General features: G+C 37.9%; 1 long non-coding RNA gene across 1 annotated transcript; it reads right to left on the bottom strand.

The window, feature by feature from the left end:
- Positions 1-328: 328 nt before the first annotated feature.
- LOC113926245 lies at positions 329-20,196 on the bottom strand. Its single transcript, XR_003521248.1, has 3 exons — positions 20,120-20,196; positions 13,369-13,484; positions 329-479 (listed from the first exon to the last, which is right to left on the bottom strand). It is a non-coding gene; the product is annotated as an uncharacterized LOC113926245 (long non-coding RNA).
- Positions 20,197-26,423: the final 6,227 nt, after the last annotated feature.

Here is a 26,423-nt window from a genome sequence, read left to right as displayed (position 1 = left end):
AAGCAGAGTCTGTATTTGTCCTTTCACTATTGTATCCGAGCACCTAGTACAGTGCCTATCATGCTGTATCATTAAATATATATTTATTGAATGAAGGAATATCATTGCACGATGATTGTGGAAATGAAGGAGACATATAGGACATGAAGAGGATAGATCAAAGGAAATTGCTAAGCACAAATCAGCAAAATCTTCTCATCCATTTCAGCACATATGAAGGGCTCACATGAAATACTGTATGCGACTAAACTGTAAATAATAATGCACTGTTTTGGTATTTACATGCTTTTTAATGTTGGAATTAACTCCTCAGATTCTTTCTGTTCAACTTATTGCTTTTTGTGTAGGTTGCCCCCTGGGTTGGAGAGAGCTGAGCTGGATGGATGACAGTAGAGCACATGGAATGGAAGATGTACCCAGACACTTGTCCTCTCTACAGACTGCAAAATGTCCTCAAATTCCAGTAGTGTTAAGAATTTCTGTAGCCAAAAAAAGAGAAGAAGAAAAAGCCATGCAAGATGCATATTTCTTAAGGAAATGGAATTTTCAGAGGAGAGTGGATCAGCTTTTGAAAAATTGGCAAATATTTCAAATGAAATATTTAATTTCATTCATTAAATTAAAAAAAAGAAAACTACAGTTAACTATTGTACATAATTACCTTCAGGGAAAAATACCAACCCATAACAAAAATAAAGTTCTGAGACTCCAAAATGGAAAAATACTAAGCCATCAATATTTCAGGAATTGACTGCTTTGGTATGTTGAGTCCCATGCTAGAATAATCCTTCTATAGGTCACACTGGCACCTCCTGGTCTACAGAAAGTCAAGTGTAGAAGGGCAGTACTTAATCCTGTGAGAAAGTGGATGTCAAATCCTTTCAGTTTTTTGGCAAGTTGTTGTCAGTTTTCTTAGAAAAATAAAGACAGACTATGGAGATCATTAGAATTAGGAAAGACTAATATATAATAAATGCTCCTTCTCAAGGGACAACCTGGGGATACTCCATCTACATGCATTTCACCAGATCTTTCCTGAGCTGAATAGGAAAGACAGGAAAACATGCAGGCACTCCAGTCTCCCACAGCTCTAATCATCTTCTGGTCCACCTCTTTTCTACATACCACTAAGCTTCATCTACTCTTATGGGTCCCATATATCTCCAGCCAACCTCCAGGAAAGCCAAACCATTCATCTGGCATTCATCTTTATGCTCAAGCCAGACTCCCACCCTACCTAGAACAGGTAAGATTCTCAGGCCCCCTCAATCCACACACCGTGTCTATATGACTTCAGTGACTGTTGCTTCTACAAGAACTATGGTATCACATGACCGAGCTGCAAGAAATCTATTAGACCTAGCTCAAGCCTTCTGTTTTATAGCTGGGAAAGTCGGACCCACAGGAGCAGAATGACTTGCTTGTTTCTCAGAGTTGGAGAATGATAGGCTGAGACTGTTAGTTCTCCAGCTTGCCAGCAAGTCACTGAGTTTCCAAGCAACTCAGTATATGGTTCTGCAACTGGTAAACTCCAATGTGGAAAGGGCCTATGACTTTGCCACATTTTTAGCATAATTCATAAAACACAAACCCTAGATCTAATCAATGTTTACTTTCTGCCTTTTCTTCCTCAATTTCTCTCTTTTCTCTCTCTTTCTTCTTTCTCTCTCCACACCACTCCCTTCCTCCTTTCTTTCTCCATTTCTCCTCTTACTCTTTCTAGTTTTTCTTTAAAAGCAGAATAGGCTCATTAAAAACAATTTGGAAAATACAAAAAAGTAGAAAAACTTATCCATAATCTCACCAAATGGAGAAAATGGTATACTTTCTTCTAGACATTCTTCTGTATGAATCTGCATCTATATATGTATAGTCCCAGCGTGAATCTAAACTGAGTACCCTGGACTCTAAGCCCTGGATACCAACAAAGAGATCTGAAGTAAAGAAAACTGATGGAACTCTTTGTAAGTACGTACAAGATAGCATCAGGGCCTTCTAGGCACAGCAGGTGAGACTGAATTATGCAAATAGAGGCGATTGACAGTGACATTTGTGACACAACCACTCATGAGGCCTCATTTGCACTCATAGGCTAGACTAATGAAGCCTAGAGAAATTCAGGCCACAAATGTGTTATAAAATAGATATCATACACTATATACAGTTTTGTATTCTGCACTTTTAATTTTTAATAAGTGGTATTTCACATCATCAAAATACTTTAAAAACATATAGCGACTGTTCAACCATACCGTTTGATATGAACAATCACACAAAGACCAGAATGACCATGGAAATGGGTTTCAGGCATTGACACTTTCACTTGGGCCTCTGAGTGAGGGCTCCAGAGTAACAGAGCAAATCTTTTTCTCTTCCTAAATGAAGCTGGGCTAGAAACATTACAGAGTATGTTTCCTTTTATAAGCAAAAATTGACTTCTAAAGGAGCTTAGGAGGATCACACAATTATTACTCCTGTATTATTCAATGTTTTCATGGGACTTACATCAATATTCCCTGACAGTCTTTTATGATGTATTTTAGTATTTGCAATGTTGTTGTCCAAATTTCTCTGCCCTGTATCTGCACATTCTGTAGGCAGTTAAATAAATGTTATCTTTGCCCTTGAAAAAAATTGAAATGTCTAGTCTTTAAAAATGCTTATCTAAATTATTCTTATTGTTTTCTCACTCAAGTTTCTTATTACCAACTATTTGTATGATGTGTAAATAAATTGTTTTTATTTTAAACCCTATTCAAAAGGTGGAAGGAAGAGCCATCTAAAAAATATAGAATGAAAACACAAAAGTGTGAATTCTAGGGTCACATTTATGCATGTAAGTGCTGCTCTATGACCACGCCACTGCCAAGCTCACAAATCACACACCTTACAACTTGCTCTCAGCACTCCAACTTCTTAATTGGATTATATGTTTTCTGAGTTATTTGTGTTGTATGAGTTATTTATATATTTATATAATTATATATAAATATAATTTATATATAAATATATAGTATATATATTATATATATAAAATAGCTTATAATTATATACTATCCCTTAATCAGATATGTCATTTGCGAATGTCTTCTCCCATTCAGTAGATTGTTTTCCAGTTTTGTTGGTTGTTTCTTTTTCTGTGCAGAAGTTTTTATTCTGGTGTAGTCCCAATAGTTTATTTTTGTTTTTGTTTTACTTGCCTCAGGAGACATATCTAGAAAAATGGCACAAGGATCGATGTCAGAGAAATTATTGCCTGTGCTCTCTTCTAGGATTTTTATGGTTTTAAGTCTCACATCTAGGTCTTTAATTGACTTTGAATTTATTTTTGTGTATGATATAATAAAGTGGTCCAGTTTCATTCTTTTGCATGTAATTGTCCAGTTTTCCTAATGCCATTTGTTAAAGAGACTGTCTTTTTTCCATTGCATATTCTTGCCTCTTTTGTTGAAGATTAATTGACCACATAATCATGCATATAACTTTGGGCTTTCTATTCTCTTCCATTGATCCATGTGTATATTTTTGTGCCAGTACCATATTTTGATTACTACAGCTTTGTAGTATATCTTGAAATTTGGGATTGTGATTCCTCTAGTTTTGTTCTTTTTCAAGATTGCTTTGGCTATTCAGGGTCTTTTGTGGTTCCATACAAATTTTAAGATTATTTTTGCCAGTTCTGTGAAAAATGCTGTTGGTATTTTGCTAGGAATTGCATTAATTTGTGGATTATGTTGGGTAGTATGGAGATTTTAATATTTGTTCTTCTAATCCACAAGCATGGAATATCATTTCATTTCTTTGTGTCATCTTCAATTTCTTTCATCAGTGTTTTATAGTTTTCAGATTACGAGTCTTTCACTTCCTTGGTTAAGTTTATTCCTAGTTTTTTTTATCATTTTTGGCAAATGGGATTTTTTTTTAATTTCTGTTTCTGCTGCTTCATTATTAGTATATATAAATGCAACAGATTTCTCTATGTTGATTTGTATCCTGTGACCTTACTGAATTCATTTATCAGCTTTAGTAGTTTTCTGATGGAGTCCTTAGGGTTTCCTATATGTAGTATCATGTAATCTGCAAATAGTAAAAGTTTTACTTCTTCCTTACCAATCTGGATCCCTTTTCTTGTCTGAGGGGTGTGACTAGGACTTCCAGTACTATGTTGAATAAAAGTGGTAAGAGTGAACATTCTTGTCTTATTCCTGATCTTTAGGGGGAAAGCTCTCAGCTTTTCACCACAGAGCGTGATGTTAGCTGTGGGTGTTTCATATATGGCCTTTATTTTTTTTTAAGATTTTATTTATTTATTTATTTAGTTAGTTAGTTAGTTAGTTAGTTTAGAGAGAGAGAGAATGAGAGCAGAGGGAGGAGGAAGAGGAAGATGAGGAGAATCTCAAGCAGACTCTGAGCTGAGCATGGAGCCTGAGTTGGGGCTTGATCTCACAACACTGAGATCATGACCTGAGCCAAAACCAAGAATTGGATGCTTAACCAACAGCTACTCAGGCGCCCCTATGGCCTTTATTTTGTTGAGGTATGTTGCCTCTAAACCTACTTTGTTGAGGGTTTTTATCATGAATAGGTATTGTACTTTGTCAAATGCTTTTTCTGCATCTATTGAAAGGATCGTATGGTTTTTAGCCTTTCTCTTATTAATGTGATGTATCACATTGATTTGCAAATACTGAACCACACTTGCATCCCAGGAATAAATCCTCCTGATCATGGTGAATGATTCTTTTAAATATATTCTAGGATTTGGTTTGCCAATATTTTGTTGAGGATTTTTGCATCTATGTTCATCAGAGATATTGGCCTGTAGTTCTCTTTTTTTGTAATGTCTTTATACCCAGTTTTGGTATCAGGGTAATGGCCTCATAGAATGAATTTGGAATCTTTCTTTCCTCTTCTATTTTTTGGAATCATTCGAGAATAAATATTAACTCTTCTTTAAATGTGTGGTAGAATTCACCTGTGAAGCCATCTTGTCTGGACTTTTGATTGTTGAGAGTGTTTTCATTACTGATTCAATTTTATTACTGGTAATCAATATGCTCAAATTTTCTATTTCTTCCCAATTCAGTTTTCATAGGTTATATGTTTCTAGGAATTTATCCATTTCTTCTAATCTGTCCAATTTGTTGGTATATAATTTTTCATTATATTCTCTTAGAACCCTTTGTATCTCTGTGGTGTTGGTTATTTCTCCTCCTTCATTTCTTATTTTGTTTATTTTAGAGTCCTCTCCTTTTTTTTTTAAGAGTCTGACTAAAGGTTTATCAATTTTGTTGATCTTTTCAAAGAATCAGTGCCTTGTTTCATTGAAGGGTTCTATTGTTTCTTTAGGTTCTATTTCATTTATTTCTGCTCTAATCTTTATTATTTCCTTCCTTCTGTGGGTTTGGGGTTTTGTTTGTTCTTCTTTCTAGCTCCTTTAGGTGTAAGGTTAGATTGTTTTAAGATTTTTTTCTTGCTTCCTGAGGTAGGCCTATATTGCTATAACTTCTCTCTTAGAACAGCTTTTCCTACATTGGAGTGTTTAGTCCATTCAGTTTCAAAGTAATTATGGATAGGTATGTACTTATTGCCATTTTGTTGCTTGTTTTATGGTTGTTTTGTAGTTCTTCTTTTCCTTTCTTCCTTTGTTCTCTTCTCTCATGGTTTAGTGATATCCCTGGATTCCTTGTTCTTTATTTTTTCCATATCTATTACTAGTTTCTGATTTGTGGTTACCATTAGGTTTGTATATAACATCCTCATATAGTGGTCTATATTAAGTTGATGGTTGCTTAACTTTGAATACATTCTTTATTCCTCTACCCTTCATGTTTTAGGTATATGGTGTTATACTTTACATGCTTTTATTTTATGAATCCTTTGACTGATTTTTATAGATATACTTAATTTTGCTGCTTTTGTGCTCCCTAATTTTCTTACTCTTACTTACAGTCTTTCCTTTCCAATCAAAGAGTCCTCTTTAACATCTCTTGTAGGGCTGATTTAGTAGTCATGAATTCCTTTAACTTTTTTTGTCTAGGAAACTCTTTATGTTGCCTTCTATTTTGAATGATAGCCTTGTTGGATAGAATATTCTTGGCTGTAGATTTTTCCCTTTTAGCACTTTGAATATACCATGCCACTCCCTTCTGGCTTGCAAAGTTTCTGCTGAAAAATCAGCGGATAGCTTTATGGGGTTTCCCTCATATATAACTGCTTTCTTTTCTTTTACTCCTTTAAAAATTCTCTCTTTATCACTACTTTTGCAATTTTAATGACTATGTATCTTGGTGTGGACCTCCTTGACTTTTGTTGGGAGCTTTCTGTGCCTCCTAGATCTGGATTCCTGTTTCCTTTCCCAGATTCAGGAAGTGTTCAGCTATTATTTCTTCAAGTAAGTTTTTTGCCCCCCTTTTTTAATCTCTTCTGGGATCCCTATAATGTGAATGTTTTTATGCTTGATGATGTTGCTGAGTTCCCTTGGACTATTTTCATTTTTTATTACTTTTTTTCTTTCTCATTCAGCTTGATTGCTTTTCATTACTCTGTCCTCCAGGTCACTGATCTGTTCTTCTACTTCCTCTGGTCTACAATTTATTCCATCTAGTGTGTTTTTAATTTCAGTAATTGACTTTAATTTCAGTTATTGACTTCATCTCTGACTGGTTCTTTGTTATCTCTATGTTAAGGGTCTCACTGAGGTCTTCCAATCTTTTCTCAAGTCCAGTGAGTATCTTCATAATCATTACTTTAAATTCTCAGTCAGGCATATGGCTTATCTTCGTTTCATTTAGCTCTCTTGCTGTGATCTTGTCCCATTCTTTCATTTGGGACATATTCCTCTGTCTCCTCATTTTGTCTTTTTATATCTGTTTCTATGTGTTAGGAGAGTCAGCTATGTCTCCTGCTCTTGAAAGTAGTGGCCTTATTTCTCCTGCTCTTGTGTAGTGCCCTGCAGTGCAGTGTCCCCCATTCACCAGAACTTGGTGCTTCAGAGATGTCTCCTATGTGTGTTGTGTATGGCCTACTATTATGGCTGAGCTGCTTTTGCCTTCAGTCCAGTTATGTGCAAATGGCTCTTTTTGCCTGTTGTGGGCAGGTTTTTGTCCCTGTGTTGTTAGTGGGCCAGTCTGGGGCTGCCTTGGACTTGACTTGAGTCAGACCAGGCATTTGTCAGAGTGGCACCAAACTGTAGAGCACTTTCCTTGTGCCGTCCCCCTGAGAAGCTTTCATTGGTGGGTGGGGCCTGCAGTCAGACCAGCTGTCTATCCCCAGCCCACTGCTGGGGCTGCAGTCAGACTGATGTATGTGGTTATCTTTCTCTCTTCCCAAGGCAGGAGTCACTTTGGAGTGGCACTGCTTCCTGTCAGGACTGCCTGCACACTGCTAGGCTTGTGACACCACTTTGGATGGATTCCAGCCAAGTATTGGAGGGGGCAGGTTGGCAGGACAACACAGAGGAAAGGTGTGCCATGTTAGCAAAGTTTGTGCAGGTCTGTTGTGGGAGGGGACCTGGAACCAAGGCCTGGCTGGAAGGGGCACATCAACAGGAGAACGTGGGAGTGGGGCACACTGTTAGCAAGCCAGTTGGAGAGTGACCGTGCTGCACTGGTTCCTGCAGGTGTCTGTGTATCTAGGCTGGGAGGTGGGGGATAGACAACTTTGTTCTTAGAGAAATTTCCCAAAGATCCCTGCCCCTCCAAAACAGGCCCTGAGATTAGTAAACAAATTTCCCCTTGCCATGCCGCAGGTGTTTTTCAAACTGCTGCTCCTATGCTCTATCTCCATGGGGCTGTTTGCTGTGCTGTCTCTTTAAAGGACTCAGTTTCTTATCACCCTCCCAGCTCTCCCAGAACTGAGCCTGATGATTTTTAAGGTTCCAGGTGGTAAGTTCAGCTGATCGTAAGAATTCTTTAAATTATGCCCCTCTGGTTTTCAAAGCCAAATGTTACGGGGATTTGTCTTCCCCATATGGGTTCCTCATGCCTGGGGTGCCTGGTGTGAGGTCCCTCCCTCCTGCAGACAGTCCCTTAGGTCTGTTTAGCTCCTGACTGCATCTCTGCCCTCCCTACCCTCTTCAGTATGTCCTCCTTTCTATATTTAGCATGGAGAGTCTTTTCTGCCAATCTTTGGGTTGTTTTCTGGGTTATTTACACCAATTTGAGTGTTATCTAATTGTATCCATGGGACAAGGTGAGCTTAGAGCCCTCCTACTCTACCATCTTCCCCAGAAGTAGAGGTACTATAATTTGTTTAATGATTCACCTACTGAAGAACATCTTGGTTGCTTCCAAGTTTTGATAAGTATGAATAAAGCAGCTGTGTGCAGGTTTTTGTGTAGACATAAGTTTTCAACTTTTTTGGGTAGATACCAAGGAACTCAGTTGCTGGATCATATAGTAAGAATATGTTTAGTTTGGTAAGGAACTGCTGAACTGTCTTCCAAAGTGGTTGTATCATTTTGCATTCTCCAGCAGTGAACAAGAGTTCCTATTGCTTCACATCCTTGACATCCTGCATTTGATGTTGTCAGTGTTCTTGGATTTTGGCTGTTCTAATAGATGTGCAGTGCTCCTGTTTTTTGTTTTGTCTTGTTTTGTTTTAACTAACTCTGTTACTATCTCAGGACCCATCCCAGGGCCTTCACACATGCATAGCCTCCAGCTCAAGTCTTCTCCCTCTGCAGAGACAACTTGTTCTTACAAAGATAACTTATTCTTTTTTTTTAGGTTTTTATTTAAATTCCAGTATAGTTAACATACACTGTAATATTAGTTTCAGGTGTACAATATAGTGATTCAAAACTTCCATACAATAGCCGGTGTTCATCACAAGTGCACTCCTTAATCTCTTTGTTTTGTTTTTTAAACAAAAACCATAAACACTAGAAATACTGTTTTGTCCTATTTAATAAAATTGTTCGGCATTTCCAAAAGACCTCCTAATTAATAATTAACTGATTTGAAAACATTAAAGGAATTGTTAATATCAGCTGTCCAGAGCTTCCCTGTTGTGATCTGAAACCAGTCCCCTCATTCCCCCCACGCCACAGACACACAAGGTGGAGGTCACCAAGACACCAAGGAAAGAGACAATCCACTCCAGGTTGGTAGGTGGTAGGCTTAATAAGCAAGAGAATTCAGATATAAGGCTTGTCTTGGGCAGCCATGAGATGAGTTCTCTGCAGCTATCCAACAATTCTTAAAAGTTTCTGTAGAGGCCTTAACTAGGTTCAGTCACAGATACCATCCAGACAGTCTCAACACCAACCGTCTCAAGGCTATGTCCTTGGGGTAGCCTCTGGGAGTGGAGAATGCACATTCCAGAAACAGGGAAGGGGGTGAGGAGGCTGTGATTTCAGGAGTCCAGCTCACAGGGGTTATGTCCTCTCAATAATCTCCCCCAACACCAACCGTTAATGAGACTGAAAATTAGAAAGAGTCAAAAATAGATTCACTTTTTCACATTTAAGAAACTTTTCAATGTTTAATATGTCATTAAGTGAGAAAAGCAAGTTGATGAACTGAATAGATTATATGAGCCCATTTGTATTTTTTAAAAAGCAATACTATAGAAAATATTATGCATTTCTAGTTTCATAAGCAAAGTATGTAAAGAAAAATGTGATTCTGTTTTCTTTTTTTTATTCTGTTCAGTTAGCCACTGTATAGTATATCATTAGTTTTTGATGCAGTGTTCAATGATTCATTAGTTGCATATAACACCCAGTGCTCATCACAACACGTGCCCTCCTTAATACCCCCCACCCTCCACTCTGAAACCCTCAGTTTGTTTCCCGGGGTCCATAGTTTCTCATGGTTCATCTCCTTCTCTGATTTCTCCCTCTTCAGATTTCCCTCCCTTCCCTTGTGGTCCTCCATGCTATTGCTTATGTTTCACATATGAGTGAAACCATACAATAATTGTCTTTCTCTGCTTGTCTTACTTCACTTAGCATAATCCCCTCCATTTCCATCCATGTCGGTGCAAATGGTGCATATTCATCCTTTCTGATGGCTGAATAATATTCCATTGTATATATGGACCACATCTTTTTTTATCCATTCATCTGTTGAAGGGCATCTCAGCTCCTTCCACAGTTTGGCTATTGTGGACATTGCTGCTATGAACATTGGGGTGCATAAGGCCCTTCTTTTTGCTGCATCTGTGTCTTTGAGGTAAATACCTCAAATGAAAGCCTCTTAGCTCTCTACTGAAATCTGAGTCTTGAGAATTTCATAGCTCTGAGTGGTCACCCAAACAGGGAAGGATACATGGAGAATGAGAAGACCCCCTCCTCGGAGAGGTTCTTTCCAGGATGGTTGGCTGAATGGAGACTAGGAGGCTAGGAGTCACTGTGGTTGAGCACAAGGATATCCAAGAGAGAGGAGGGAGGGAGATAGGAGTGGGTTGGAGAGAGAGTACCATCACAACAAAAGTAATGAGTAAACAAATGATCTGCCCAGCCCAAGGCTCTACCTTCTCTTGTCCCCCAGAAGCAGTATAAAAAACATCCACTGACACCTGAGCATGTACTTTTTGGTTTCAAAGTCCTTCCATACACTCAACTGTATTAGTCAGAATTCTCCAGAGAAATATAAAATCTCTTCATACATATACATGAAGAGACTTATTTTAAGGATTAGCTCATGCAATTGTGAGGGCTGACAGGTCCATCAGGCTAGAAATGAGGGAGCTTGTTTTATTCTTGAGGCAGAATTCTTTCTCTTTGGGAAACTGTTTTTGCTTTTAGGGCCATCAACTGATTGGATCAGGCCCACCCCTTCTGTTATGTGTGATTTCCAACTCATCTACAACTGACTGTAAATGTTAAGCACATCTGCAAAATCCTTCACAGCAGCACCTAGACAAGTGTTTGACCAAACAACTGAGTACCAGAGCCTAGCCACATAAAATTTTACCACCATACTTACTAACCACAGCGCAAAAAAATCTCTTCTGAATGATTCAACACTGAAAAATCCAGTTCTATTTCATATCTGTACATAAATTCTTTTTCGGAACATTTCATCCAAGATGTCAATGCATGTGGCTATTTATTTCGAACTGAGGAACTAGATAAAATAAATTCTCAGTGATTTTGCCTGTTATCTGATATTAACAAGCTGACAATTTATTCTAGCAAGTGATTTTGCCTTCGTGGAACTTGGACAGTCTTGTTAAAAAATACTCATTTTCCTGCTCATATGTCAAAGTCCAGCTTAGACATAACCCTATAAAAGTTTTCCTAGATCTCCCTAGATGCAATTATTCTCATTTCCCATGCCAGCCTCTGTCATTTTATCTAGGCTTGCTGATATTAGAGTCATTGTGATACGTGTTTGCCCACTGGATTATAAGATAACACATATGATGAAGGTTAACATGAGCTGAGCAAGAGTGCCTGCCCCACATGGTAAGCAGATACGTGATAATCATGTACTGTTTCCTTACTCCTGGGAGGAAGCAGTGTTTAATTTATCTTTGTAGACTTCCATGACCCCAGCAGTGCCATGCATATGCTCAGAAGCACTTGTCAGAGTGGGTTGAGTTTAGTTCAAAATCATCAGATTCTAAATGAACTAAAAGTCACATCATGTCTTAGATATATGAACACAGGCTCAGTTTTTTTATAAATTATTTTTTAATGGAAACTAGAAATATATTTAATTGAACACTTGACCCACTGCAATAACAGCCATTGCACTGACAATAGTGATGGTAGTACCTTACCTACATTCATAGATGCACTGTGTGTGTCTATCATACTCCCTTCGCCCCCCCAGAACATTACTTGATTCATAAAAATTATAGCTATTTTGTGCTTCTTCAACAAATACGAACTAGCATACATAATTTTCTCTTAATGCCACATATATCAGATCCCATATTGCATGTATTTGCAATCAAGAAAAGTTTTGTTCCACTCTTACATACTGAGATGCAGAAAAAAATCCTGCTGCTAACAGCTAATATGTAATTTGTTTCTACAATTAAGTTTTTCTTTTTCTAACCTGTTCCTGTTAGAGTCCCTGTTTTGCCTTTTTCTATGAGGGTAATCCTTCTCTACGTCTTGATCCTCTCAGCTGCTCTCCTGCCTCCCAAACCTACATCTTCAACTGCCCACAGTATACTCCCCCTTGAATGTCCATCTGGCTGTGTCTGTGAAATCTTTCGTCTTCTCAAAGAAAAACAGTGTCCACTACTTACTCCCCAAGTCACTAATCACTAATGCTATGACTCTTCTCATTCAGGCTTAACAACACAGACATCACCTTCTGTTCTTTCCTCTCCCTTACGTCATCTCAGGCTTCACATTTGTTCTGTTCTTTGTTTCCAGTTTCTCCCTACTCTATCTTCCTTTTTCCATACCACCTCGCATAGTTCAGATTTAGTCACTCCACACATAAGCTGTTATAACAGTGTCTAAACTATTCCTAAGACAGCAATTTCATCACATTGTTCCTGTCCCAAAACTTCAATGACCTCTAAACCTCAGAATTTCTCCTAATAATCTCCTTCAAAGATCAGCTTTTCTTTCTTCTACACATTCCTTATTTTTTCCCCTTGTACATTCAGCTCAAATTTTTTCTTCCTCTTGAAGCCTTCTTTTGCCTACCCAGCTGGGAAAGACCTCTTCTTCCACAAAATTTAATGTTTATTCCACTCATTTAGCAATAATTATTTATTATCTTATCTGCTGTGGTTCAGGCTGTCACTGGTATTTAAATTTCTTCCTGTGTATCTTGTTTCTCCAACTGGAATGTAAATGCTGAGTCTGAGGAATAGCAGGGAACCAGAGACTTAAATTTCCCTGTATCCTTTACATACTTAGCCTGGTATTTGACACATAAGTAGACATCAAATAAATAAATATTGCTCTTTTTTTCATTATCCTTTCTATTGCTATTAATTATGTTGGTATCAGAATCCAAAATATCCTCAATGTTCAGCTGGCTTTGAGTAACAAAGTAATAGAGGAGGAAAAAAGCTAATCCATTTTCCCCTGTATGTACTGTCCATTGTTTTTCAACCAAAGAATTTTGCTCAGATTATGAATGTGAGTGTGAAAGTGGACCCAGACATTGCATCACAAATTTCTCACTAACCATCTCCAAGAAGTACAGCATGCTGATAAGGTCTTATTCATCAGAGGTATTTCCTGGAGAAAAAAAAAAATCTGCACCATTCTTTTATTTTGAAATATGGAATGTTGACCTTTGCACATTTGCAGGAATTTGCCATAATAGATGATGCCAATCACCGGCTTTATTAATGTCCTAAACCGGATGAGATAGCTGCTCACAAAATAGAGAACAATGGTCAAAACTGTCCTCTGCTTATTACAGCCCCTTTTGAAAAATTTACCATCACAATTATTCATTTGTGTTCCATTCCTCTAGGTGATGAGGATGCTGTAGGCTTTAGTTCTGCTAATCACCTCCAGCTGATGCTCTCAGTCTCCCGGAGTTGTCATACACCACCTTTGGCAGTGTATCAGAGCAGTAGGAAGGGAAAGATCACAAAATCGGAGTTAGAAAGACTATCTCAGTCTGAGCTGTGATTTCTCATGGACTGAATTGTGTCTCCCCAGCCCTCAAAATTCATATGTTCCCAAAACATAACTCCCTAACCCCAAACTCCAAATGTGACTATATTTGGAGAAAGCATACCTTAAGAGGTAATTAAGTTTAGGGGGTGCCTGGATGGCTCAGTCAGTTAAGCATCCAACTCTTGGTTTCAGTTCAGGTCATGATCTCAGGGTTGTGAGATCGAGCCCCGCATCGGGCTCCTTGCTGAGCAAGGAGTCTGCTGGAGATTCTCTCCCTCTGCCCCTCCCCTGTTCTCTCTTGCACTCAAGCTCTCTCTCTCTCTCTCTCTCTCTCAAATAATAAATAAATCTTTAAAAAAATAAAGAAGCAATTAAGTTTAAAATGTGGTCATTAAGGTGGGCCTTAATCCAATGCAACTTGTGTCCTTATAAGAAGAGGAGCTTAGGATATAGACACTCCAAATGAGAAGACTACTTGAATCCACAGGAAGACAGCTGTCTACAAAACAAGGAGGGAGATCTCAGAAGAAACCAACCTTGCTGATACCTTGATCTCAGATTTCTTGTATCCAGAACTATGAAACAATAAATTCCTATTTAAGCCACCCCAATTTGCATTATTTTGTTATGGGAGCACAGCTAACTAACACATGGTCCAAAGAGGGAAAAAATGGATAAGCAACTAAAGCTTTATATTAGTTTGTTTGCTTTGAATTTATAGAACAGCATTATGAAACTCTCATTACAATACAAATCTCCTTGATGTTTAAAATTTCAATGAGTCCTGGACTCCTTCCAGGAAAGCTAGAAGGTAAGACTGTGGAAGAATGAGCAGGAGTCACCTCCAGTGCTCTGGCTTCTGCTGCCTTACAGGGTCTTCACATTTCTATCATCCCAAATGCCCTGTGAAAGACTTTTGGGGTATTTTCCCACTGCATCACACATAAGGATAGCATCAGTGATTTTCCTCCCTCTTAACTCCTGAGCACCATAGCCCAATCATAACTAGAAAGAAATAAACCTTGTTAACTCAAAGCATCATTCTGTTAGCAAAGTCTACTCACTGGGTTTTATCCATTGTAACAGAATCTTGTCTCTAGTAATAAGTAGGGTGCGAATGTTTATATGCAATAATTCCCAAGGGTTCCTCATTTATGGGTTTTTGACAATGGTAAAATAATTTATTGAAAATCACTTTATCAATTTGAAGTGAGGTGAAAGCATGTATTTATAATATTGTACTTTTCTTTCTCATATTTTTCTCAAAATAATTTTAGATGACTAAGCCTACACTCTCTAGCTGAAAATGTATACAGATTACATATATTATTAAACCAACTCAACAGGATCTACCCAGGGTTCAGATAACTTCTTTGCTTCTTCCACACTAAATACTTGGAGATAAGTTCCAAACAGTATCCAGAACACATGGTCTGCTCCAGAATGAATCCTCTTCACTGTATTCCTCACTGCCTGAGTTGGAAGGTCTGTGTTTGCATTCCTGATCACGGACAATCCTTACTATTTTTTTTTTTTGTTAACCCCAGCAGTGATTTTGTAATGTTGTAGCTCTGTCTCTAATTTGCATACCCTGTTTCTGAGTCTCTTTGGCAGTTGCATTCTCTTTGCAGAATCAGGTGTTTTTTGTTTTTGTTTTTGTTTTTTATTGCACTGTGATGACAGAGGAGAAAATTTCAAGCCTGTTTGGTGAGTAAAGTCTCCTCCATCTTCAAGTCAAACTAAAAACAGATTCCTGCTTGCACAAGGCTTTATACTTCCTGTGTAATACCATTAAACATCCCCAAGTGCAGTAGCTTAGAACTTTGCTTCATGCCCAATATCTCCTACATTATATATAAAACATATACAGGGTATAAAAGAGAATTTTTATTTAAAAAAAAGAAAATCAGTTTATGTTATTAGATAATATATATTCAGCACTTATCCTTCTCTGAAATTAATAGTAATTTTATTAATGGCATATTAACATAAAATTTTTAGTACCATTTGAAATAACATTAAATTGATTACAAGGGTGATAAAGAATGTGATAACAAAGGGCTCAATTAATTTTTAATGAAGATTGTAATAGAAAAGTAGAAAATTAAGTTTAGGTTAAGATGTCAATGAAGAAAGAAAATGGAAGTCTGTAATTATGTGGAAGTTTAAACATGTGGAAAGTTATCAAAAAATGGGACCATTAGGAAAGGGAACTTCAACAAGCTTATATATCAAAGGGCATTCTTCCACAGAGAAGTGTGCTGAATTCTGCCAATAAGGCAAGTCAATGACAGGCTATGCCCTGAGCCTTACTGTACTGGAGTGTAAATAATATATTAGGTCACTTATCAAGACCAAAGGTGTTGGTGCTAAAGATCATCAAAACTTTTATAACAACAACAACAACAAAAATGTCAACATTGAATGCAAAGGTGGTTCTTTGACACTATAGTCTAAACTGTGTCCCATATCTCTGACCTGTCACAGGTGACCTGTCCAGTTAATTCACCTTGGTTGTGATAAACCAACTCTATAAAAGCATGAAGGTGCCTGTGAGTGAGTATATTTGTCTGGGGGAAAATTTTTGAATAATAAAACTGCTAAAACAAACTGAGGGTTCTAGAGGGGAGGGGGGTAGGGGGATGGGTTAGCCTGGTGATGGGTATTGAGGAGGGCACGTTCTGCATGGAGCACTGGGTGTTATGAACAAACAATGAATCATGGAACACTGCACCAAAAACTAATGATGTAATATATGGTGATTAACATAACAATAAAAAAATTAAAAAAAAAATAAAACTGCTAAATGGGCTGGTAGAGAGGGAAATGTGGAATTACTAATCAATAGGCATAAAGTTTCAGTTAAACAAGATGAATACATTCTAGAGATCTGCTCTACAGCATTGTACCTGTAGTCAATAGTAATGTGTTGTACACTTAGAATTTTATTAAGAGGGTAGATCCTATGCTAAGTATTAGTACAGTAAAATAGAATTATAAAAATAATAATATGTTGAAAACATAATTTTTTGCCTTTGAAGGAAATTCTTAAACTTTCTTCCCTGAGATCTTAAATTGCAAAGATAATCAGTTGTTATATTAGCCAATTTCCCAAATTATCCTAATTTCTAAACTTCCCCAATGTCCTCCAATGTTGTCTCTAATGGGATAGCAAATTTGTCACACTGCACTCATATGAGTCGAGAAAACATAACTTCTTTTTCTCTGTACAACTGTCTTAATTTTCCTTATATATGTCTACACACTAAATAATATAAAGAAACCTTAAACTCTGTTCAGTGCAATAATTTCAACAGTTCCTTTAGCTACATCCTTCATCACTTTAAATAATATGGTTAGTCTCTCAGATTCTACTCCCTCCCTCTGCTCCACAAAAGTGGAAGGTGGGTAAAAGAGATATCAGTAAATAAATATTAGAGTGACCAGTTGATGAAGGGGTCTACATGGCATGCTACAAAAGTTGGGCATTATTCTATGGGCAGCAGGCATTCATTTGAGAAGTTTTGGGCAGGAGATTAGTTGATAAGTTTGGACTTGAAACTGCTAGTTAGCCAATATAATGCCTATTCCCACTTTCTTTTCTCCTTGTCCACCTCCCACAGTGGAGGTTGGAAAAAAATGAGACATTCACTTTTAACCCACATTATAGCTAAGAGGGCCATGTGACCCAATTCTAACCAATGAATTGTGAAGGAAAATCTGTCAGGGATCTTCTATGAAAGTTTAGTCTTCCTAGAAAAAGGAGCAGGAGTTCACAAGGCTTTGAAATATGAAGGCTTTGAAGTAAGATGTGCTACATAGAGTTGTAGCTGCCAACTTACAACCGTGTGGCATCAGGCATGAAGACAAAAATCAACAACAAATAATAGCAAAGTAGAAGTAAAGAACCAGGGTCCTTGATGGTATCATAGAACCACTGAATCAGCCCTGGACTCATGCCTCCAGACAAACTCTGATTTGTGAGAAAACTTATCTTGTACTATTTAAATCACTGCCACTTTTGTTTTCTCTTGTTTGCAGCAGAGCAAAGCATTCAAAATTGATATAGTGTTATACAGAGTGGGGATTTGAAAGGGGCAAAACTAAAATCAAAGAGGTTACTTAGGGGGCACCTGGGTGGCTCAGTCATTAAGCGTCTGCCTTCGGCTCAAGTCATGATCCCAGGGTCCTGGGATCGAGCCCTGCATAGGGCTCCCTGCTCCGCGGAAAGCCTGCTTCTCCCTTTCCCACTCCCCCTGCTTGTGTTCCTGCTCTCGCTATCTCTCTCTCTGTCAAATAGATAAATTTAAAAAATCTTAAAAAAAAAAAGAGGTTACTTAGGGAGCTATTGCAATAACACAAGCAAAAGAGGAGAATGGGACCTGAAAAGTGATGGCAGATACCTAGATATGCAGAAAGTAAAATTTCTTTAACTTTGCTGAAGGAAGCATGGAGGAGAGGTGATTTAGGATTTGGCTTAGGTGACTGGCCACAAGTCACGGCTCTAGAAGCAGCAAATTTGAATGTGAAGATGAATTTCAGTTTGAGAAATGTCAAATCTGAGGCTCCTATGCAATATCATGTGGAGATATCCAGCAGGCAGATGAATTTATAAGTAAAAACATTTCTATCTAGCCATATAGATTTGGAATTCGTTAAGGTCACAGATAAAATCACCTAGGGAGCACCAAGATTTAAGAAGGGCAAAGGAGAATGGGGGGCAAGCAAAGACTAAGTAGAAGCACCAGTTCTAAGCAGCTAGAGTGTCTGAACCAGTTTTTCCTGGCTGAGTCTTTAAAGTCTATTAAAAGATAAAATCATCAGGGAAAATCTGAAAACAAAAAATCTGAAACAGAAAAACAAAGCCGAATTTTTCCTTTCTTGAGTAAAGGAGAGCTCTACTGGTCAGGTAGAGTCTTACTGAGGAAAGCAAATCGATAATCTTACATACATTTTGGTGGGGATGAGTTTGTTTGGGTTTATGTTGATTGCAGAGGTAAGAGTGGGTTGACATCAGCCTTTGAAGAATGTTCCGTGGAACATCCAACTGTCTGACTTCCTAAGTGTCAGTCTGTCACTGACTGGTTGGCTTTCAGAGGCATATTCAATGAAGTGAGATGTCACTGGTCAACTAGGGATGTTTAAAACCAGTCATAGAACTATCATTGATTAATTTAAAAGTTTAAAACCTGTTCTGGTTGTTGTTGCCATGGCTAGAGACGAATAAGACTTTTCCTAGGAGGATGTGGACTTTTGCTACTCTCAAAGTTAAATGCTGCAAAGATCAAGTCAAATAGAGACTGACATGTGCCCATTAGGTTTAGGATTTTCACCTCAGGAGCAATTTCAATGGAGTGGATAAGGAACTAAACTACTACACATCTTTCACTAACCTAGTCATGCTCACAATTTTCTCCAAGAGCAGGAAGCAGAAAGGAAAAAGTTGGATCAAGAAAAAATATAAAGAGGAATGGTAAAGTAAAGCTAGCATTTACTGAAGGCCTGCCAAATGCTAGCTGTTGGGCTAGGTACCTGACATATATTATCTCATTTAATTCTCACAACTATGCCTAAAGGCAGCTATTAGGGGGAATAGTAGCATTCCCATTTTATGGAAGATAAAACTCATGCTCGGGACATTAAGTGATATTTAGTGTCCAAGGTTATGCCACCAGTGATTGCATGGAAATAGCCGGAGACCAGGCTTGTGTGAATTCAAAATCTCAGCTTATACCATTGTACCATGCTGTTGCTAAAAGGGAGATGGGTGAGCTATGAGAAGCACCTGCTCCAACTCATGCAATCTTCCTCTTCTCCTCTTAAGCTATTCCCCCAACCCCCTGCAAGGCAGTGATCAGGAATACAGATGCAGCTAGAGACTCTTAAGAATACAGACCCTAAGAAACAGAGCCCAGTAAAGCAATGGCACTGCTCACACAGGAACAATGACGGAATAGCAGGTATTTCTATTCACTCATCATTAATTTAAAAATTCTTCATTTTCTGATCATATAACATAGGTAGCTAATAAAACTGCAGAACTTGGCCAAATGTCAAGCAAGTTGTTTTCTTGACTGATAGCTACTCATGCATTTGTTTCCTTATAATTATAAAATGATACTTTCTATTAAGAGAAATACATAGATCAGAAAGTAATGTTAACAATCTTGAGATTGAAATGAGTCATTCAGTAAACAAAATGCATATTGGGAATTTGGTAATAGTTTTTTATCATTATTTATACTTCTTAGCCCATCCTGGGATGGTACCTTTTTCTTCCTGCGTGCTTATTTACAAATCAGAGAAATATAATATATAATGTTCTCGAGCTCCCAGAACTTTCAGGGGAAATTTCTGTCCCCTTTGGGGACACATGGGTTGATACTGCCTCTAAAAAGACTGACAGGCCAGTTCTAAATACAACTTATTTAGACTACTGTCCATGTAACCAATCACAGAAGAAAACCACCATGGACTGAGCTGGCTATCCCCTAAAGCCCCTCCACGGGGATTTCTCATGTCTCCTTAGGAAGCACTGTTTGGTTATTTGCTTATTGAAACATTTACCTTCTGGCTGTGTCTTGGGATGATGGTAAGGCATTCAGCTACATGGTGGAACAGTCTATCTTCTCATCAATAATTACAGCTTCAAATACAAAAGACAACTTAAATTTTATAACGGCATGTGGGAAATACTTCTTTTGTGTTCCTTATCATGAAGTTCAAATGTCCACAAAATAGTGTGGAATATACATGCTGTTTTGTTATACAAAGAAATTAGCTATAACAATTTTTAATCATCATGGCATTTTACTTTGATTATGCATTCATAGCATGTTAGAAAGAGGCCAGAGGAAACAAAAATGTGAACATCTATAATAAATTCAGTAGGAATTATTCACTGAAATGTTCCATCTTCATAATTAAAAACTACCACTCAATCCCACCAAGTTCTATTTATGAATTAGCTGAGAATTTTCCAATTTAAATTAATACAGCCATCTTTCAATGTATGTCCTATGGGGATATAATCCTTCTATGGCTCAGTAGCTCCAGATGGACCCCTATAAGGCCCCCAAAATGATTAATTCTACCACTCGTGTAGAGAATAAAGTTTTTTTTTTAAATCATTAAAAGCAAATCCCTGTATCCAAAGGCAACACACGTCTTTGCAAGAGAACAAACAGCTTGTTCTGCACCTAAATGATAACCAAAGGAAGAAATCTCTTGCCATATAAGGTAGACAATGTGACACTGGCTGCTGGTAGCAGATGAGTCCATGGGATTCATGCAGCAGACAGTCACTTTGGGACAGCTGAGGGAAGGTTCTCCAGGATCATCACCAGGAAAAGATATACAGAGGGATGAGAGAGGCAGCACTCCTTAACCCAGAGAGAGGCCTTAATGGTGAAAAATCATTCCTAAGAAACAATGGGTATCAGTCAGGTTGATTCTTGTTTAGCAAGGCCAATCCCCAAATGGAAGAGAGCTCTCCCCTCAATGTGGTTCCAAATTAATTCCAGCAGGAGACGTGAAGGGATGAAATCTAGCCAGGACATCTGGTTCTCCCCCATGAAATGCAAAGTTTCAGCAAGGCTTTCTGCTCCTCCAAATAGAGATAGCAACAGATCAAAACCCCCAAGCCTCCTATTGGTCCCTCCACCAGTGAAAGCAAATGGAGTGTCTGAGATCCACAATTACTTGAAGATAATTCTGATAGCTACAATGCAACCTGTCCATACAAAATTTTCCCTGGGTTGACCTTTTTGAAAACCAGAGTTGTGGGGAGAAAAGAAGTCACTATTTTATATGTCACAGAGGGGATGGTAAGAAAAAACCATATAACTAATATCAGGCAGCAACTGAATAGAGACCCAGCTGAAGATTCCATTTGACAGTCTTTAAAGTTCAGTTGGGAAAGCAATTTTCCCTTAGACAAGAGAGCCTAAAAGCTTTTTTAAAAAAATTTATTGTTATTCCCAAATATTTCGCCTAACAAATGCAGCCATGTAGCCAGACAAGCAAAAAATGAAGCAAAACTAAAAAACCTGAGCTCCTCAAAAGACAAATAGGGTTAGAAGTACACTGAGCTAGGAGCTAAAAAGTCAAACTAAACTCCTTTAATTGATTTTTAGTCCTAACCCCCTCATCTCCAAACCGTGTAACATTTTAAGAGTTGAATAACTTAAAATTCACTGGTACCTGGTTCCAAATAAAGCTGTTCTCATCATATGTCTTTGGCTCTTAACTTTGCTTTTCTCTAGAAAAAACGTATCTTTTCATATTTGTCTTTAAATGGATGCTATATAGAGAGTGGAATAGGAATGGATGTACTTCAAATCTGTGCCAAGACTGAGACAAAAAAGGAAATTAGGTTTTATTGTATTTGTACTACCCACTCATCTGTTTCATTCCTCACATGTCTGACATAAAATGGCATCATTTAATGTTCCCTTGAAAATTGTTTTCAGATTCTCCTGTGAAACTACTATCAATGTTAAAAGAAGGACCACGAAGCAACAGTTAATAAATTACCCAGCAGAGGTTTTCCCCAGTCTTTAGTGTCAAACACAATGGTCCCTTGGCCAGTCATTAACCCCCAGGAATGGTTTCGCAGTCTTCTTTGACTTCTGCTTTAGTTAAACCTTTATCTACTCCTTAAATGTCCCTGATGAATATTAGAGTAAATTGATATTGTTTCTGTAGGCATTTGCCATCTATGTACCAAGAAGAGTTAATTAGCCTCCCTTTTCTTGAAGCTGTATTGTCACAGCTAAAGATACCAAGACATTCCTAGTAGCCCTTGAACAAGGAATTCTATGTAGTTTCTCCATTAAAGTACAGCACAGAGGAGTGGATAATGCATAGGAGCGATGCCTGCACCACCCACCATGCTCTCCTCAGCCCTCACCAAGCTGTCAAGAATCTGACAACAATCTGACACCGTGTGACACCCTCCGGCCCCAGCCGACTTCACCCTACACCAGATTCAGGCTCTCCTTTTCTGTCCCAGTTCTTCCCTCCTCTTTTAAGCCCTCTCCTTCCATGTGTTCCTTCTGGTCCTCTTCTCCTCTCTTCAACATTCTCCTTCCATTTGTCCCTTGAAGTGAGGGACTGTCACTCAGTTGGTGTTGAGGCTCACCACAGACCCATGATGTGAGTAGGAAAATGACTCTGAGCAATGCTGAGATTTACTTAGATTTTGCTGGGACTTTGGGTTTTGCTTAGATTGTCTTACCACTTAACCACTCACTTGCCATTTAAATTCAAAGATGTTGTCTGCTTCGGGTAAGTATAAAATATCCTGAGTGACTACAAATGTAAATGGCAGAGTTAGTAACTCGTGGCTTCAAGGTATAACCCTTAATGACAAAACATGGATTTCCAACCCATAGATCTGAAACACAGGTGGATATGTGTGGATATCTAAATAGAAGCTTTAGGATCTCTTCTTTAAAATGAGAACTCATCTTACTGAAATTGAGATACTCTGTTTTTACTAAACTTTGAAAATCCCCATTAGCCGAAGGAACCAAATCATTGGCGTTTATCATAGTCCTTGGTGTTTTAACAGTAAGGTATTGATGGCCACGACTGCCTCTGCATGGGGAGCTTCATCATCACATAAAGGTGAGGAAGTGAGAATTTCACCCTATTTATAAACAGGACTGTCATAATTTTTTACACCTTCTTCAGTACACTGCATATGAAAACTAGATTTATAAAAATAAAGAAAACTTAGATTATATCTCTCTGCAGTACTGCAAAGCGTGTCAGTCACATGAGGTGCTCTGGCCACACCACTGCCTAAAGTATCTGATGAGGATGATCTGTGATGGTCATTGGATTATTTACTCTTTGATGCTGCTGCTGCTGCTGCTGCTGTTAGGATTTTATTCTGGTAAATCCTGGTTTTATAGTAAATCTTGGTTCATTCATCCTTTTTCTTTTTGCATATTCCAGGGTTGTTCTTGACCTGTCTTCATTGTCATTTTGGCCATGTCCACAGAGTTTGAGAACTGGTTTTCCTTGGTATGTAATTCTGTCAATGTGGATGGAAGTGTTGCCAGAACAGAGACATGACCATCGGCTTTGGCAACATGAAAATAATTTGTGACTTCGATAAGAGTAGTTGTAATGGAGTCAAAGGAACAGAAGTTCAATGAGAGTAGATAAAGCAGAAAAGAGGAAGTAGAAAAAGAAATACTATGAGAAATCACACTGTGAATAAGGAGCAAATAAAAGAGACCATAGTTGGAAGGGGATATATAACAGGACTTTTTAAAGACAGGATATCCTGAAGTACATTTGTATATACAGATATTTGTGTATATTAAAATCCATAGAAATATCTATTTTATTGTTTTTTATAAGAAAAAGAAGGAAAAGGAGAAAAGAAGGAGGAGCAGGGTCAAAAACAAATGGGCCAAGGGCCCTTAAATGAAAATTAAAACCTCTACCTCTAAAGAAACAGAAAAAGAAAAACTTTAGAAATTCTTAAAATATTAAGTTGTTCCCACTTCCACCAAAATGAAATAAAACAAGTATTTGGAGTCTAATCTCAGCAAAAGGACCCCTTCCCCTTACACCAACAAGCCGATCTCTCTAGCTTAAAATCTTACTGTCAGATTTAAAACTAGCCATTCCTGAGAAACATTCATTCAAAAATAGTATTGAATTCCTACAGTTCTGAGCCCTCAAATAATTATTGTAGGACTAATAAGGGTCCCGAAGAACATTTGAATTAAATAGGGGAAGTAAGACTGAGACACATAAAATTAAATACCAACAGAGACAAAAATACAAGGTATGTCACAAGATGGTTTTGAGAAGTTGGTGTAATAAGCATTTGGAGGGCCTTTGCTCTGTTTACGGGAGGATCAGAAAAGGCTCCTAGCAGCTGGGAGCGACATTGATCTGCATACTGAGGGAGGGTAGAATTTGACTAGGTGGTAACAATTTAAATACAGGCATATTGAGTAAAGAGACTAACCGGAACAAGCACATTACAGGGAAACAGATGCACAGTATGGTAGAGAATGATAAATAAGCCAACCAGCCAAAACAGGAAGGACATTTGGCACGTAGTGGCAGGTTGAATCCAATAAAGAAACAGTAAAATGATTTCCAGAACATAACCATGGGGCAATTTATTTCATGTAATATTTTACAAAATTATATTCTAGTATAATAAAAGGAGATTTTAGTTCTAACAGTTCTAAGTGGTTGAATTTGACACAAATCTTGCACACTTAGTATATTTGAAAGCTACCTCACTAAATGGCTTATGTTTGTGTCCTTAAGAAGGTGGCTGTCTGACAAAGCTTTCGTTTCCCCTTCTCTGAAATGGTTCCTACAGTTGTAGGTTCCTATTCTTTGATTATTAATAATTTAAAAAATATTTCATTTGTTTCATAGCTCACCATTAGTAAGGTCACACAAATTTATTAGGAATGCTGGCAAATTTGGGAAAACTTTTAAGGTTTTTGCTTTTTTGCCACTGGCAGTTGTGATGGTAGTGGTCTGTGTGTATGTGTCCGTTGTTCTTCATATATAGGCTCTAATACCGGGAAGAGTCTCTCATATACTAGCTTCTGGTTCTTCTATACATTTCAAATCTTATTTCCCCTCAACTCTCAATGTACATCAAGAGTTGGGTGCAACAGGACATCACAACATGACTTCTAGCCCTGCTCTTTTGTAATTCAGCACGAGGAGTAGTGAGCATATTCCTGGAAGCTCTTTCTCTAGCAGGACAGCTAACAATAGCTAATCTAGAGGTTAAAATGAGTGCAAGTCATATAAATACATCCCACGAACACCAAACTAAATCAAATTCCCCTCAGCTGGATCCCAAAATGCCTGTAGCCACTCCAATATCACTCAGTGTGAAAGGAAGTATGACAGGGGTAAGTATAAGTGGGAGGAGACAACATTGTTAACTAATTAAGGTTAAAATGACAACTATTAGAAATTATACAAAATTGTATGACCATGTGAACACATACCGAGGCCACTTCCGTGCCTTAAAGGGGGCCCTGCAGAGAAGGGGCACTAAAGTTTAAGCTTAATAGCATCATATTAACTCCATCTCTGAGTATCTGATTTAAGCAGTAAAATGGGAAAAAAAGTTAAAGGCCTCTAGCTTTCTATTTTCCTCATTCAGAGAGTGATTTCCGTTTGATCAATAGATTATCTGATATTTAAAAAATACAAATTACTAGAACACATGATCCTTGACAAGGTGATCAGGACATACACACATATGAAACAACTAGAATAACTCCTGAAGAATTACTGCTTATTGTGGTCATATTAAAACATAGAAGTGATAAAAGGGTGGGGTGTCCTAAAGTTAGCTGGTGGTGGTGGGAAGGAAAGGGAGATCATCCATAAGGAGGTATTATCTGAGCCGACCCTGTGAGACATAAATGCAATCAACCACAATGGGACAGGTCTGAGGACAGCTCTGTTTTACATCTCAGCCCCTGCAGCTCTGAAAGAAGGGGGTGGGGAATCTATCAACATGTCTAAATACATTAAGAATATCTGCCATTTTATTCCAGGAGTTACTGTACTCAACTCCTTTTCGAAAGGACAATGTGTCCATTTAATAGTATTCTACTGACAGGGCAGCAGAGATTTGCAATCAACATCCATTTCTATTATATAAGTTTTTAGCATAATAGATTTCTTTGTATCGACATTAGAAAAGCAATGCTGGCATGGGCTGTAGGCCAGACTATGGAAAAAGGCCCCATTATGTTGAACTGGATGTTATAATGGTATTTGATAAATTGGTGATTCTATCTGTGGGGCTTGGCACTCTTGGAAACTAGCACTTTTCCATAACTTTTTTTATCCCTCCACT

Source organism: Zalophus californianus, chromosome 7, assembly GCF_009762305.2.
Source record: "Zalophus californianus isolate mZalCal1 chromosome 7, mZalCal1.pri.v2, whole genome shotgun sequence".
NCBI classification, from domain to species: domain Eukaryota; kingdom Metazoa; phylum Chordata; class Mammalia; order Carnivora; family Otariidae; genus Zalophus; species Zalophus californianus.
This window is presented reverse-complemented; position numbering and strand designations above follow the sequence as displayed.